This window comes from Cupressus sempervirens, chromosome 2 (assembly GCF_028749045.1).
Source record: "Cupressus sempervirens isolate cs-2001-9-10 chromosome 2, ASM2874904v1, whole genome shotgun sequence".
Classification (NCBI taxonomy): Eukaryota; Viridiplantae; Streptophyta; class Pinopsida; order Cupressales; family Cupressaceae; genus Cupressus; species Cupressus sempervirens.
Genome location: NC_143119.1, coordinates 253,984,709 through 254,002,011, shown reverse-complemented (window position 1 = coordinate 254,002,011; position 17,303 = coordinate 253,984,709).

The window sequence follows — 17,303 nt, the reverse complement described above, 5'->3', positions numbered from 1 at the left end:
AAGGTGCAATCTTGTTCTCTTAACTCCTCCTTATTGGAAGACCAAAATATCCTGGTTGATTCTAAGATTATACATTGTTATAATGAGAAGGTTTCCAAACATGAGGACCCTATCAGTTGTTGTGATCAGAAAATTAAATCTTGAAAAGTGTTATTCAAAACTATGGGTAAGAAGAAGGCCTAGGATGATAGAATTGTGGAACTCTCTTTGTTGGAGTATCTTCAATTGGATGAAGCCTCTCTCCAAAAGCTCCCAATGGATTGTCAAAAGCTTGAGAGGGTCTCCAGGTATAGGCATGAGTTGAGGAAATACTAGAGTAAGAAGATTGAAGGGGCCAAAATTTGGTCTAGAGCTAACTGGTTGGATAAGGGGGACAAGGGGGTCAAAGTTTTTCTTTAAGGTACTTAAAGTTAAGGAGGCTAAAGATAAGATTAAATGTATATGTGAGGATGGCTTAGTGCTCACAAATTCTAAAGATATCCTTGGTGCATTTACCTGATTATACAAGAACGTATTTTCCTTAGAAGATATAGGACTTGGTATGGATAGGGCTAGAAGGAAGGTGAAGGAGATTATCCCCAAGAAGGTGTTAGCTTCAGATTTAGATATGTTGAATGCCCCTATATCTCTTGCAGAGGTTAAAGAGTCCATTACCACACTTCACAAAGAAAAAGATCCTGGACCAGATGATATTTCAATTGAATTCTTCAAAGTGAACTTTGATTGGATCAACCCCATCTTGGTTGATATGCACTTGTTTTCTCTTGAGAAAGGTTCTTTGCAATAGAGTACCAATTCAGGCCTCATCAAACCAATTTATAAAGGAGGGGATAAAACCTTGATAAAAAATTGGAGACCAGTCACCCTTCTAAATGTTTCATATAAAATTTTGGCTAAGATCTTGGCTGCTAGGTTAGTCCTCATCCTTCCCAAGATCATTAGCAAAACTCAAATAGGGTTTGTCAAAGGCAGATATATTTTGGAAAATCTTATCACATGTTGGGAAATGATGGATTGGGAAAAACACTCAAGGCAAAATATTGGTATGATGTTGATTGATTATGAGAAAGCCTATCTATGGAATGGATTATGGGGATTCATCTTTATGATGCTGAAAGCTTTAGGTTTTCCAACTACCTTTAGGAATATGGTGGGCATTCTCCTGAAGGATGCTAATGCAGAAATTGAGGTGAATGGGTTGAGATCAAATTGTTTTGAATTATCTAGATCCATTAGATAGGGATGCCCCCTTGCCCCTATTCTGTTTGTGATTGCAGTGGAAGCTCTGCATTTCTTGGTAAGGGATACTTCAATTTCTCCTAAGGTTGCTGGCCCCATGCTTCCAGATGGAAATGAGATTTTTAATGTACAATTTGCAAATGAAATAACTATTTTGTTTTAGCTTGATGAGTGTAACATGATGCACCTAATGGCTAAATTGTATCTGTTCTGTGTTGCCTCAAGTAGCAAGATATCAATTGCTAAATCTATAATCCTAGGATGTGATCCTGACCCTCTAGGATGGTTCCTCAAATATGGCCTAAGGTGGGGAGGTCCTAACTAGGTAGTAAGATATCTTGGTATTCCTTTCTCCATTAGCCCTAGCATCAATGACATGTGGAATTAGGTTAAGGAGAAAATCAATGGAAAGCTTCACAAGTGGAATAACTTCTATTTATTATTGGCCGATAGGGTGCAGGTTTGTTAGAAGATCCTCTCATTATACTCTATTTATTCTCATTAGCCTGGTTGTTAAATGTAAATCAGTTTGAATATATACAAAAAATTATCCAAGATTTTCTTTGGTTAGATGGAAAGGGGAATGGAAAATCTCATGCAGTGAGATGAGATTGGTGCACTAAAAGAAAGGAGCTAGAGGAGCTTGGTCTAAAAGATCTTAGACTTCAAGGCTTGTCTCTAGCAGTGAAGTGGATTGCAAAATCTACTTAGGGTAATTAACCTTGGAAAATCCTCATTAGACATAACATGGCTAGAGGATATCCATGTGGTGCCAAGTTCTAGAATCATCTGAATATGTTGGACTTTCTTGCTCTTGAGTGTAAGACTACAATAGGGGGTTCTAATGTCTTTAAGGCAATCTGGAAGAGTTGGGGTAGAGTGAGACCACTTTTGGGGACCATTCAATGTACAAAATTGGGAAATATATGGTGTGGTCACTATTCTATATGGTGGAACTTGAAATTTTTTTTTAAGCCTCTAGCCTTGGTTTAGGGGTGCCCAACAAATAAATGGGCCAAAACTAGGGTCAAAATTTTTAGAGACATCTTGAGTGGAGACTGTCTTATGGTCTGGACTTTGCTTAAGGCTAGATTTTCCCTATGTAATTCCTAGAAGAAAACCTACTCTATGATAGCTAGTGCACTTGATGCTGTTGGGGTTAAAAGGAGTTCCCTGTGTAATTCCTAGAAGAAAACCTACTTTGTGATAGCTAGTGTTTTTGATGTAGTTGGGGTCAAAAGGAGTAGTTGTTCTCTTGAGTTGTTTACATTCTAGTTGAGATGGCTTGATTCTTCTCCCATGCACCTAGTTAAATCCAAGCTTGTTTACTCCTCCCTTGCCTCTAGTAATGTTGTTCTTGACCACCTTAGTACCTACTAGAAGCTATCCCTTTCTTATAATGACTTGGAAAAAGATCTCATTGAAATGTGGTCCAGGTCTATCAAACCCAAAGTTATTTTCTTTATTTGGAGATTGTTGTTGCATAGGCTACCTTTTTCTAAGCCTGGGGGGAGCCTAACTGTTGTTCTATTTGCTCCCAACTTGAATCTATTACTCATGTTTTTTTCATTGCCCCTTTGCTTAAGTTGTTTGGCATATATTTGGGTTTAAATTGAATGAGATTGTCTAACTTGAGAATATTGTTTTTGGCCAAAATGTGTTATGGCAGAAAGCATCTTAACATGTTTTGGACTATCCTTTCTTCTTTCATTTTCTGGTATCTTTGGAAAGTTAGGAACAATAACATTTTTCAAGGTAAAGAAAGGATATTGAGTCTCTAAGGAGACTCATAAGAGCTAACATTGTTGTGCAGGTTACGAGCATCTTCAAGTTGACAGAGGATCAATTCCAAAAAATTTTGCAAGAAGGAAAAGGAGTTCTTACCAAGAAGGACTTGAAATATGGATTCACTATCATGAAAGAAAAAAGGTAAAGATGGCAACTTAGTGGAAGATGATTTCAATATCTCTCAGACGTAGTTGTTGCAGAAAATTCAAAGGGAAGGTAATTGGAGGACACAAGGACCAGGAGCAGAGGGGTCAAGCATGTCTTTTATGCCGTCTCCTCTGAGGTGTACTACCTCTGAGTCTAGTGATGATGAGGAAGAGTAAATCAGTGTTATATTTCTATATGTTGTAGTTTGGTTGTTTCTGATGTATATGTTCCTTACTCTTTGTCACAATAGTTGTGATATTTTTGTGCTTCATTGATACTCTAAACTGAAGTGTAATATATTTTTGGCTCCCTGATATGCAATAGTAATATGAAAAAATGATATAACAATAATTATTTTTATAGATCTAAGACTCTAGAAAATAATGCAAGTCTAAATCTAATGGACAACCATTAGGATTATAAAACTAGATGTATTCATCAAAGATGTAAAGTAGACCTTTTCTCTATATAACCAAATTATGTAGGATGCTCATTGGTCATCATCATGTATTATACTAGTAATAATTGAAACTGTAATATTTTTCCAGATACATGTGCTTGAACTTTGAGTTTTGATGTATGTGAAGTTATTCTTCTTTAACAACCATATTAGAAACAACATTCCTAGTTTCCTAAAAATTTGACCTTATTTTCATACTATGGTTTCATATATCTTTGTTAGATTATTTTTCCTAACATTTGCATTATGCTCCACCCTCTCATGGGGTAGTATCCACCCTCAACACTTGTTGATGTCGAATTCTGAGAGCTAGTTCAAATAGCCCCACTCTTTTCTAATCTGTATTAGGGCCAAGTGGCAGCCTCGACCTGGGCGGAAGTGCGATGTGTCAAGAAACTCAGGGTCGTAAATGGATTTGGGTACCGCTCTCATCACCCTTTATATTATCTTCTTTATCGGTACTACTACTGTAAGCGGTTGGGACTTACCATTTGGTGTCATCATGAGAGCAAGGCTCATTCGTTTCTTTGACTCGACTATCCACCCTCTATTTAGTAACTTTAAAAGGGTACAATTACAATATTTTTTCCTTTTTCATAGACCTGCACATTACACAATATTTTTGCTATCATTAAAAAAAGTAGACCTAAACTTTGAGGGTAATAGAATTGAATATAATATCCTTAGAGCTTTAAAAATAATAGAAAATGTAATTCAACAATTGTTTGATATTATATGTATGTATTGCGTGTGCATTGGGTTAAGCAAAATAAGTATAAGTAAACAATTATTCCTTGATCACATTGCCTTAGAACAAAGAAAAAATGTATGCTATCTCTACATAAATAGCATAACATGATCATAAGTGAAAATTTAAGAAGTAAAATTCACAATCATTTTTTATGCAAGTCAAGTAGACATAGCTTAGAGATTACAACATTTAGTTGTGGGTATAGGAGAAAAATAATAAGAGACATGGAATTCCTACAATCTATGTTGGTAATGCTTGTATTTTCTACATTCATGTGTGTGAGATTTTTTTGCATCAATATATTAGATCAAATTTTTCTTCAAATTTCTTATGAAATATGAGTCATAGATCATAGTGTGTGATATGAAATGTTGATAAAAAATATTCTCATACAATTGAATTAAAAATTAACAAAGTTATTTAAGAAAATAATGTCCAATTTTTAAATGCAACATATCTATAAAAAAATTAAAATGTTACTTAAAAAGGGATGCAAAGCATCAGTTTTTCACCATTAGCATGCTTAGTTTAGAGTAGATAAACATAGATATGAAGATAAAAAGTAAAGAGATAGATATATGATGAGTTGTAAAATGTGTGGGATAAGTTTTATTTATGTTCATTTCTTTCAAAAATAATTAGTTGCAGATCTTTTTAAAAAGATAGATTCTCACCACCTCGTCCCTCCCCTACCCCTTCATTTTGTAATATAGCATAGTATATTGGATAGAGAACTAGAATAGCATAGATCCAACAACATATTTGCTTTTCTTATTTTAAATCAAGCTAGTGTCTTGGGATCAATATGGTATGTCTTTGTTGATGTGGTAGCAAAGAAAAAATTGTGATTATATATGAACTAATTACATAATATTTAGTTGAAAAGAAAGTATTGCAACAATCAAGAAGAAAACTTGTAGTGGAGAATCTCGTTATGAATTCTATTAAGAATGAAATTGCATGATATATTACTCCATGGTGCCACAGATATTCTTGATGAGCATGGGATTGCAACTACATACATTCAATATACAAAAGAATGCATCAAACAAATGAAGTAAAATGTATGTCAGAGTCCATATCAGTTGTTGATGATTTGAATACTCACCATCTACTAGTAGCTTGAGTAGTGATAGAAGCTCTTAAATGCACATGTACACTAATATAAAATATTTGAATAGAGAAGTAACAAGTGTTGTGTAATTATCTACAGAGCAATGTGAAATAAAGCCTAAAATTGGTTCTTGCAAGGAAAGATTTTGTTCATGCACTTCATTCGAACACCGCAAATATTGAGCAATTGGAAATATTTATTGATTAAGGCCTTTGAATTTAGAGGACATGGGAAGATAACTTACTCATGTTGGGCACATTAGTCACAACATTCTTAATGGATTATGACTCCCTCCTAGACTCAAGGATGGTGGTACCCAAAGCTTAAAGTGACAAATACAATATGAGCTTGCATTAACAAGAGAGACTCTAAATTGTAGAGACTTAATAAGTGGGAGCTCTTATACACCTAATGAGGGTTTAATGGAAAGTGCACTTGATGGATCGAACATAGAAGAACTAGGTCTCTATTTCCCTCTCTCAATCCCTTTCATTTCATCTCTCCCTCTCCCTCTCCTCGTGAATTCTATCAAGAAAGAACCTTTTTAAGGAATTGCATGATATATTACTCCATGGTGACATAGATATTCTTGATGAGCATGGAATTGCAACTACATCCATTCAATATTGTAAGGAATGTGATAAAGGAATGAAGTAAGATAAAGTGTAAGTCAATATCAAATGATGATGATAAATACTCACCATCTATTAGTAACTTGAATAGTGGCAAAAGCTCCTAAATTCACATGTATAAAACACAAAAGTTTCAAATAAAGAAGTAACAAGTGCTATGGAATTATCTACAAGTGTTGTAGAATTATCTACATAGCAATGTGAAAGTAAGTAGTTTTTTTGGCTATTAAAAATTATTTAAATTATCTTAAATTTAAAAAGATAAAATACTCCTTAATTTTGGGAAGCCTCTATGTAGCCAATTGATCCTCGACGTAAATCATTTTTTTCCATTTAATAATTATTTCCAAAATTATTTAACATTGATTTCTCTATTTTTATTTATTTAAAAAATTGATAACAAAGGCCATTCCGTCAGCTAGTTAGCCACTGGCTAAATTTTGGCGGTGGTTTACCTTTCCCCCATGGAAGAGCATCATGATGTACTTCTAAAGATAAAAGAAAACGGGAAAGTCGTCTTCCATTGGTCGTCATATTTTGCAGCATTCCATGTTCAACGGGACATTTCTATTATTTAATATTGGCGCATTGGTGATTTAACATTCATGCACCACCGCCATTTTCTAAGCCCAAAAGATGCAGCGAACTAGATAATTACTTACATTGCAAATTGAGATTCATTCACCCAACTCACAGAATAAATACAAATACCTATAACCCAAATTTGCAGGCCCATAACAACCAAAACAAAAAGGGGCCATGACAAACCTATTCTTTCAATTAAAAAAAACACAAATTTACAGGAGGAAGATTTGTTTATCATTTCATGTTTAAAACAATGCAACCAATCCAAAGTCGTACTCTCTGTACTATTATTGTGTCCTTTGACAAAAACATGTTCAATATGGTAAGACTGGCCCTGCAATTCTAAATCTCAAATTTGCTGCCCTGCATAACAAACCATATTCCATTAGCCCGCAAATCGTTTCTTTAAATGCCCCCTGATGTTCTTCAAAATTGGAGATATAGAAAAGTTGTGGTTGTGCTTCGAAATATGCGGAAGGTTAACGAATGTGGGTGCTTTTTCATTTGGGAGAGCTTCTCAAAATTTCAAAATGATCAAACCCGTGGTTTGCAGAGGACAAGACTTGATTAACATCAGAAAAATCTCACTCACTTGTGATTTTGTATCCATTTTTCCATTTTCTGTAAGCTCCGAGCTTCACAGAGATAATCAATGTAATATGAATTATTTATCCCATACAATTTCAGACGAGGAATTTGACAGTTTTATAAGTTGGGCTACGTTGTTTGTTCTCTTGTGAATAAACTCAATGAATCTAATGGAATGTGGCAAGCTCTCTTTGAGGAGAGGCACAAATAGCATTTAAAATCTGACAAACATCCATTTTTAGCCGAGTCAAAATTCACATGACACTTTCGAGTACTTATTTTGAGAGGCTTTAACATTTACCTACCAATCAACTGAAAAATCTACCATAAATAAATCCCAGTAAAAATTAGTGTAAATATTAACAAGCAATAAAGAATGGTATGTAAAGCCATCAAACACAAGGCAAGTTTACAAGGTCATCATTTGGACCAAGTTATCTAATAAAGGCCAAGCATACAATACTTATACCAAGCAAGATAGTGATTGTCAAGAATTTAGTAGACACTGAGTATTCAGTAGCAACCGACCAAAAGTATGAAACGAGTAATATAATGAAGACTCAACATATTGATAGGTTATAAAGAGTCAAGAAAATAGTTACATACAAGTTGAGTAACAACATGAAGGTTTATGCGTGATCGAGTATTATACCACTCAAGTGTCAAGTAACTCAGTTTTGATATGAGAGTTTGTAATGGCATAAACTCCTATGTAAATCATTTTGGCTAAATTTTCTATGACATTTAATATTTGAAGAGCCAGCTAAGATGTTGATCATGCATCATTGTAGAAGGTAATGATCCCTAGGAAAATGATTCAACCAATCAGAAAAAGGGATGTAAATGGTAAAAGATGGTGAAGTGTAAACCATTAATAAAGATCTAGAACTTTCACATAATATCTATATAAAGTGGACTCTAACCCTAGAATTGATATATGAGGGAGTTCATATGCGTAAGGAATGTATGCACATTTGAAGGAGTGAAAATGAAGTTTGAGAGACAAATCAAACATAGAGAAATTAGAGAAATGAAGGACTAAATATATTTATAATATTAGGAGAATCAAATTAGTGATACAGGAAGGAGGAGACCCAATATCATCTTGTATAGCATACCTAGTGTCAAGTACTAATTCAATTATTATTAATTGAGGTAGGTTAAATCTCTTAATAGAGTGGTCCTAACAAGCCTATGTAAACCTCCTAAGAGAGTCCTTACTTCATTGTAAGTGTAAAATCCTTTAATAAGGTGAGACCTAATAGTCTCTAAAGCTTTTAATAGGGAAGACCCCTTATAGGGTAGATAAGATTTTATGATCAAACATTGTAACCCTAATAGGTTAACTTTATTGTTTAAAAAATGATTTTTTGGGGTTTTATCCCCACCCTAGTTTTATATTCATCTTGAAGCATTCTTGGGTAACAAAATCATTGTGTTATGTGTTGAAGTTTTTATGGATGAGATGTAATTCATTTATGTTTCAAAATTTTAGTTTTAATGATAGATATATGAGATGAGTTAGGTATGAATGAAGTAAATTGGTTTTGGAGATAAAATTTTAAGATCCTGATTCACCCCCTCACTTAGTATCTTTCTTCCCATATACTTATTCCAACAATTGGTATCAAGTCCAAGTTCTCTTGTCAAGAATCCTAACAACTTGAGAGGATAATATCATCGAGATGGAAGTGTACAAGATGGGAAAAATCATTGATAATCGGATGATTAAAATCTAGATCATGTTGCAATAATTAGAAATAGCAAAAGAGGAGTTAAGGAAAAACCTAAAGAGAAAAAGAGAGATAGATATTCATTTAAATGATACTCAATACATAGAAATTGATATAGAAGAACTATTGGATAACAAAAAGATTGGTAACAATAATGAAGAAATGACATAATTGCTAGTGAAGAATACTGCCCTAATGAAAGAAGTAAAATATATCAAGATAGAACAAGAAAATCAACCATTTACACTCTATGAAGAAATTGAACAAAAGAAGAAAGAAATGGAAGAAAATCTCATGGCTAAAGAAGATAAATGGAAGATAACTAGTAGACTTGAAGAAAGATTATTTCAAGTACACAAGCTTACAAACAACCAACTAGACATGATAAATTAGTTAGTAACTGCAAATTGGGAAGAAAACATAAAATATTTAGAGATCACAAATCGAAAGCTATAGAATGAGCAATTGAAAAGTGATTTAAGGCATGAAAAGGAACTCATGGAGAGAATGAACAAACCAAATGAAGAAATCAAGCACTTTGAAGACATGATGCAATCACCTAGAACAAAAGACACCTCTATACTTAGATACAACAAGAAATCTTCATCTATTGAAGAAGAACAATCATCCAAAAATGGAGAACAAAGGAATGAAAAATAAAAAGGTAAACCTAGATGTCATTATTGTGGGAAAATTAGACACACAACCAACATTTTCAAAAGTGAAAATGGTAAGAAATTTCCTAAACCTAAACCAAGTGGTAATTGTTTTAATTAAAGGAAAGTGGGACGTCAAGCAAATGAATGTAGATCAAAGAACAATGATAAAACAAGAAAGATATCTAAATTCTAAGGTCACTGCTACAATTGTAAAAACTATGGAACTAGAGCTCATGAGTGTAGACTTGAGAAAAAGTCAAATTGGTTACCTGAAAAACAAACTCATACAACAAGGAAAGGCAATTCCTACAATTAGGATTATAATACATGGTATAAATGTCACTGTTATGGAGAATATGGACACATTCGAGACAATTTCATGAAAACACATTTTAGAGGAAACTACAAGAAATGTTTAAATGGAGAGATAGTATGTTTCAATTATCTCAAAGTTGGACACATCAGTAAGAACTACAAAACCAAAACACTAGCACTAGCACTAAGCAATTGAAATGACAAACCTAAAGAGAAGAAAACATGGATAGAGATAGTAAGAGCTAGAAGAAATGGAACAGATGAAATTGTGATCACCCAATATAATGGATTAGGTGATCACACCACATCTCACTAAAGAAAATGAGGTATGTAGGAACTGGAGACTTGAATGTTACATTCTACGTTAGTTCCTAGCATAGAAGTGATGAAAAGACATATGTGTAAATAAAGATGAAATAAGAATTGTTGGAAATAGAAAATCATAAAGTACCAAGCACTAGTGGTACAATCTATATTGACTGAGCTTTACAGTATAGACTAAGTTATTAAGGAAGATAAGATACTTACCAAGTGAATTGGTTATAATTGAGTGAATAACCTTGACTGAGCCAAAGTGAAGATTGAGCTACCTATCATACACCAGCCAATCACAAAGATATTAATTGCAAACCTAAAATTGAAAGATCAAAGGTATTTATAAAATTTGGTGATTCATTTGAACCTACCAAGCAATCAAAGAGCTTAAGAGATGATTTCAAGGTGATCAAAGTGATTTCAGTGACTAAAGCAAAAGAATCTAAGTGGATTATTAACAAATTAGTGATGCGAAGTAAGTATCATTCTTAGTGCTGAGTAAAATATTCAATAAAGATATTTGTGAAATCTTTTTTTAAAACCCTAGTTGGAGATTGCATCTGGGAGTGACATGGTGAAGGATATCAATGCACAAATCATTAGGAATGATCAAAGTCAACCACTAAAATTCACAAATTAAACTAACATTGAAACCCTTGTTGATGATGTTGGAGCATTGTCATCAATTCCTCCCAGATTCTTGACTATTCAAGACATAAGATTGTGCTACCAATGTAAGATTGGAAAAATTGGAGATTTTGAAATAAGGGAAGCATATGACAAACTATGCATTGATGGAAACATAAAGGACAAATACAAGATAGTTGCAAAGAAAGGGCTTACTCATGACTTAGAATTTCCTAAATTTCTCAAGGTCGAATGGATTAAGATTGTGCCTAGCCAAGTTCATGACATGAAAATTTGGTTGGAAGATGGGCTGATCAAATTTAATAAAGCAATCATTTAGAGGGTATTTGGGTACCCTTTTTTTGATCAAAAAAGAGAATAAGGAGAGAAACAAATAATGAGATTGAAAACTTAACCAAGGAAAAGTGGAATGGTCTTGGGATGTCAATTAATGGCATATAGCATCCATTAATTGAATTGTTTGTTCATGTGATTGCTCAAAAATTCTATCAATTAAGCAAATTGAGTAGAGTGTCTTATGGTTCATTTGATCTAGGCTACAAAATAGTGAAGGATCATTCATATGATCTTGTCGAGCTACAACTGTACCAACATACATATAACCTAGATGTAGTGAGAAAAGAAAAGTACACCTCTTGTAAATTTTGTTCCCTACTAGTTTGCATATTTTTATATGTACAGAATTTTTTTCCTACCATTGGAACAATTGGATGGGATTGGAATAGGAATACTATAGAGAAGTTAAGTGACCTAATAAATAGGTTAGGAGAGACCTTTGAGGCAGTAATGGACAACTAGTTTGAAGAATTCAAAGTTAAAATGAAGATCAGAATGAGGATTCCAAAGTCAGTTGTAGATAGATATTATGATGAAATATGTTTCATTGTGGACAAAGAATTTTTGTATACATAGGAAGTATTACTGAGGGTATCATGGCTAATTATAATGCCCTATAAGGTAAATGTATATGATTGAATGACAATAATTAGTGCACTTTTGGTAGAAGAAATTGATGCTAGTGCCAAGCATTTTGGCACATATGAGACTATGTTTGCCGAGCTGAATATTGAATCTAGCACACCTAAGGTAGGAAAGAAAAGAAAAAGAAAGGTTGTTGAGACTAGTAAGATGGAAAAAGGAGAAGGGCCAAGACAACCCATAGAGGCTGAGGAAGGAAAAGGAAAATGCCTGGCAGTTGTTAAGCCAAGGGCCACTAAATTGAGAAAGGCTTTTATAATTGAACCTAAGGTTAATGAAGACCTACAAAAAGAACTACCAAAAATGGTGACACCTTAGAGGTCAAAGTGAAAGGTGACCATTACCAAGAAGAGGTTAGCACAACTTCCTATCTAGCTATTACCTAGAAGTCCCTTAAAGAAGAGAAAGAAGGAAGAATATCAAGCTAAGTCAAAGAGAAAGTGAATTTCTGCACAAGAGGAGGAGGAATATGAAGAAAATATTGAGTTTTATGAGACTACCAAAATTCAAGTAGTGAATAGATTCCCTCTAATGATCGTGGATCGGGTATGTGAAAAACTCATAGAATCAAAAAGCATAATAGGGTTCAAAGACATTCAATATGATTCTTTCAATAATGATGATCAAGTTAAGCTTGAATGTCCAATGATTGATATGATGATCAACTTCAGATGCACACCCTTGGAATTGGGAATTGGATTTCTAGTGGGATTGTACAAAAGAGTGAATGCCAAGTGGAAATGGACATTATCCACTAAAAATAAAATAAGAGAAAAAACATTGGTACAAGTTATGCCAGATTTAGGGAAGACACACATGTCTATAGCCCTTAAATATTTTGTCAAGAAGTATATGTTGAGGGATAGGGCATATAAAGTTTTGAAGAATAAATTTCATGAAGTTGATAAAGATAGTATTTAAGTGTGGGAAAGAAGTGTTTGGATTGCTTACTCCATTTGTAGAGGTGAGGGGAGGTCGAGATGTTATTGAATTTGAAGATGAGTATAAGAAATAAGTGGCCAAGCTAGCAGAGGAGATTCAACAACTTGTTAGTGAGTATGAAGAAAAAGAAATTGTCAAAATTGAAGAGGACACTGACACCCCTCCACCTAATCCAAACATATTTACTAAAGAGGAAATTCAAGGGATTTGTGAGATGAATTAGGCATGAATGAAGTAAATTGGCTTTGGAGATAAAATTTTAAGATCCTAATTCATCCCCACCTCTAAGTATTGTGTTTCCCATATAATTATTCCAACAATGCCTAGATTTTTTTTTTTAAAAACCATGTTAATTCTAGTTCTGGAAACCCAAAACCAAACTAGTTTTTATAGTTGAATTATTTGACAAGTGGCTTTTTAATAAAAAAGTAACAACTTGAAAATAATCCTCTAACAAATCATGTTTGTAAGAAGAAAAAAAATATAAAGCTTTGGATGGTAGGGGAAGAGACCCAATAGCCATAGGGAGGTCTAATGACCACTACAATATCAATTATAGATCCCCCTAATTACTTCTTTTTAAAAGTCCCAAAAAAATGATAGCACATGTACTAATAGTTGATCACACATGTACTAATAGATGATCATGTTTTAGCTTTATTGGTTGTTGATTGGTCCATTTCTACCAAAAGTACCATTCTTTTGGTGAGTGGCTATTGGGGGTGAACATAATAGGTTATGGGAAAACATTTTAAAAGGACACTTTTAGACCACCTCCCACCCTACAAGTTCTATAGAGTGCTCCATAAATGCTAAAAAGCTAAAAGGTTGGCTTTATGCTATTCAGTCACCTGAGAGGTTCACCAAAAAAATGCCAAATTTTGGCATACGAATCAGGAGTTCTAGGTGCACAAAGTTAGCCCGAGTAGCTACTAGGTCTCTTCCCCTATAACTTCAAATTTTGAAATGTTATTCCATTTTTTTAAAAATATGAAAGGGCTTACCTATTTTTTCTCATCAAAAGTTGGGTTTATAGATGTTTGGAACCTATCACTTTCAATGCACCAAAGTTGCTAATGATTTACTAAAAATAATACATTCATCAGCTAATTGATAAGTACTTTACAGAATTATGAACTAATTGACACTTTATTTGCAATCAATTTTTTAATAATAGGCAAATTTTTAGGGTTAGTTATAGGGTCAATGCAAGTTTTCATGATGGGGAAGATTAAGTCAATTAATAGATTGGTTTTGGGTATGGATTAGTGATAGGATCAATGAAAGAATTAATGGTAAGGTTTATGAAAAGATTTGTATTCATAAGTTTTTTTTAATTGATGTGACTGACCAACTTTTACAATTGAATAAATGGTCCTAATGTTTGTGGAAGTAGCATTAAAATTATTATTTTTATAAAGAGAAATATATATAATGTCTTGAAATTATTGATTTCCTTATGAAAGTCTACTTATTTGTCTTAATATTTCACGATTTAAAAAATGAGATTGTGATAGGTTACTTTTTAATTTGAAAGCAAGATGCAAATCCAACATAAGGTAGCTTGGAGATATTAAGATTTTTAAATTCTTATTTCTATAAAAATCAAAATAAACAAAGCTAGTTGGATCAAGTAGATATTATGTTCACTCTTATTGAGGGTTGATGGAGGTTTAAGAGGATATTTGCATTTTCTTAGGATTAATGGGTACAAAGAGATTCTTTTACCTTGAATTTTTTGTGGAAACATTTAACCATGGATGTTTCAATGATTTAATATTTGAAAGGTTAATCTTAGGTGTTTAATGTTATATTTTGATGTTAGATTGAATCCAATACTTATGACATAGAAAACCATAACATACTTTTATTTATTTAAGAAATGATCAATGGATTTTATACTTGTATTTATGGGGTAGCTATCTTGTGCAAGGATTCTCTTTCTAGGATAAAAACTCTTGATGGCTTATGCTTAGGAAACTAGATCTTTTTCCTAGATTTATTGATATATTTTTGTCAAGAGACTCATTAATATATTCGTATTCATCTATAGAAATACTTTTTTAATAAAAATATTTATCTTGGTTGATATGTATGTTTTCATCATCGTGTTTGGAGGGGGACCAAAAATGCACAAAACCTCTTTGGTTTAAATTTACACTATATATGAAATACTTTTGAGAGGACTATAGGTTTAAAGGGTTATATATTTTCCCTTTGGGTTTATTCAAAGGAGAGAGGATGATTAATTTTATTAAAAATTAAGGCACAAAAATATTCATAAAACTATTGGAAATCTAATGGGAAAGTGAGATGTTGAGGAGGGGTGAATTAGGATCTCTAAAACTTTTACCACTTCAAACATAAAACTTATTAAACTTAATTCACCATACACCTCAACCTTAACCATAATCGACCAACATCATGCAATGACATATCTAACATCTACTAGTATTAATAAAACTCATAAACAAGTAATCAACACATGACACAATATTTGGTAACACAGAAACACTCCACGATGATGGTAAAATTGCAGTGGGGATGACACACAAAAAACCTTCACTATTATAGTAATAAAGTGCTTATTAGGGCTACAGTTTGATCACTTTTGATGATCTACCCTATGAGGGGTCTGCTCTATTAAAAGATAACTATTAAGTCTACTTTTACAAAAAGATTTAACCTCACAATTAAGTAAGTAGTGTGTCAAGAGATTTAAAATAGGCTTGTTAGGACCACTCTGTTAAGAGATTGACCTAATAAACTTGTTAGAATGTAATAGTACCTTTGTCCTTCACTCTGCACTAAAATGTTGATAACATATATTCTCTATCTAATAAGTAATCACCTCAATGGGACTGATCTACAATATCTCTTTAGTACACTACTTATTCCTATTACTCCTTCACAACATGTTGGTTCTCATTCATCTTCATATACATGCATACCTTCAACTCACAACAACATTTTATGTCTTGAAACCCTTCTTTTATAGCCATCTTAAGAAACTTGTAGATCATAATCAAAGATCCACATTCCTCCTTTTGGTTGGTTAACCTTTTAAATTTTCTAATTGGTCCATCATACTACATAGGGATTAATGATGAAAAATTATAGGTGTAATTACCTCCTTGTTCTTCACCTAGATTGTAGAAACATGTTTCATGCTTTGAAAAATGCTTTACATAAGATTTTGTGTCATTCCAATCTCATATACTCAAACTGTGTAACTCAATACATATTGTCATTAACGCTCAACCATGCTTGGTTCTTCATGTTGTCCCTTAGCATGAACTATGCTTGGCTTAAGCCATTTTATTTCTCAATTTCTCATCTTATTCTATAGAAAAGGGGGACCAAATCTGGAAATCCCTCATACCTTCCTCGAGTGGCTGGTACTTTTTTCATCTTCCTTTCCTGCCTGACTATTTAAGGAAGCTTCTTATTTGGCAGCATTGACTGAAGGGTGTGTTTCCCTTGGATTTCTTAGAAAAAATGAAAATGTTTGGTAATTTTTGACGTGCTAAAAAACTATGAAACTTGTATATTCCTTCTCTTTATAGCTTGACCTATAGTGTGGATTAGTTGCAATGTTGACCAACCAGCTTTTCCTTGTGACTAACTAAGTGATTTTCACTAACAAACAATATTAAGATTTGCTTTAGGGTCAACAATATCCCCCTTTGGAATTAGTAGAAAAATACTTATCATGATCGACATATGACATAAAAAAATCTTCAAAATTTCAACTCCCCCTTAGGGTGTACTCCATACCTATAGCTTAATCATCATGTAGTATGATGTAACTTACATTTACAAAATCTTTTCCAAAAACTTTTTGTGCAACTTTATCTTCTTATTACTCCATTTCTCCTTTATGGTTCTTAGTCATAATATAAATAACATTTAAATTTTCTCCATTCAAAATCTTCATACATTTCCCCCTTCATGCTCATACTTCACATTTCATATATTATTTCCCCCTTGTTTTGGCACTTATGTTGATTAGTGACACTCAATTGTGGCCCAAGGATTATACCAAATTCATTCAAAAAAGGGTAGTGTAGTCTCATGAAAATATCCATTGTTTTATCCCAATTTCTCTTGAGAGCTTCAAGAACTTGTCTTTCAATGTCCAATCTAGTTGTGAGATATACCATGTTGTTTGCTATAGACAATTGATGGCTCTAAATAAGATCCTTGGCAACCTATAAATTCCTTTGTATTACCTCCAAATAAGGTAATTGACATAGTACAAGGTAGGAGAATCCCCAAAGGAGATATCTTAGTCCCCAACAAATAACCATACAATGGAAATACAACATAAGAAATAAGATATGATACCAAACACAACTCTTTATTCATAAAATAACTGATTACATGCAATGTGCTAGGCTATAAGGCCT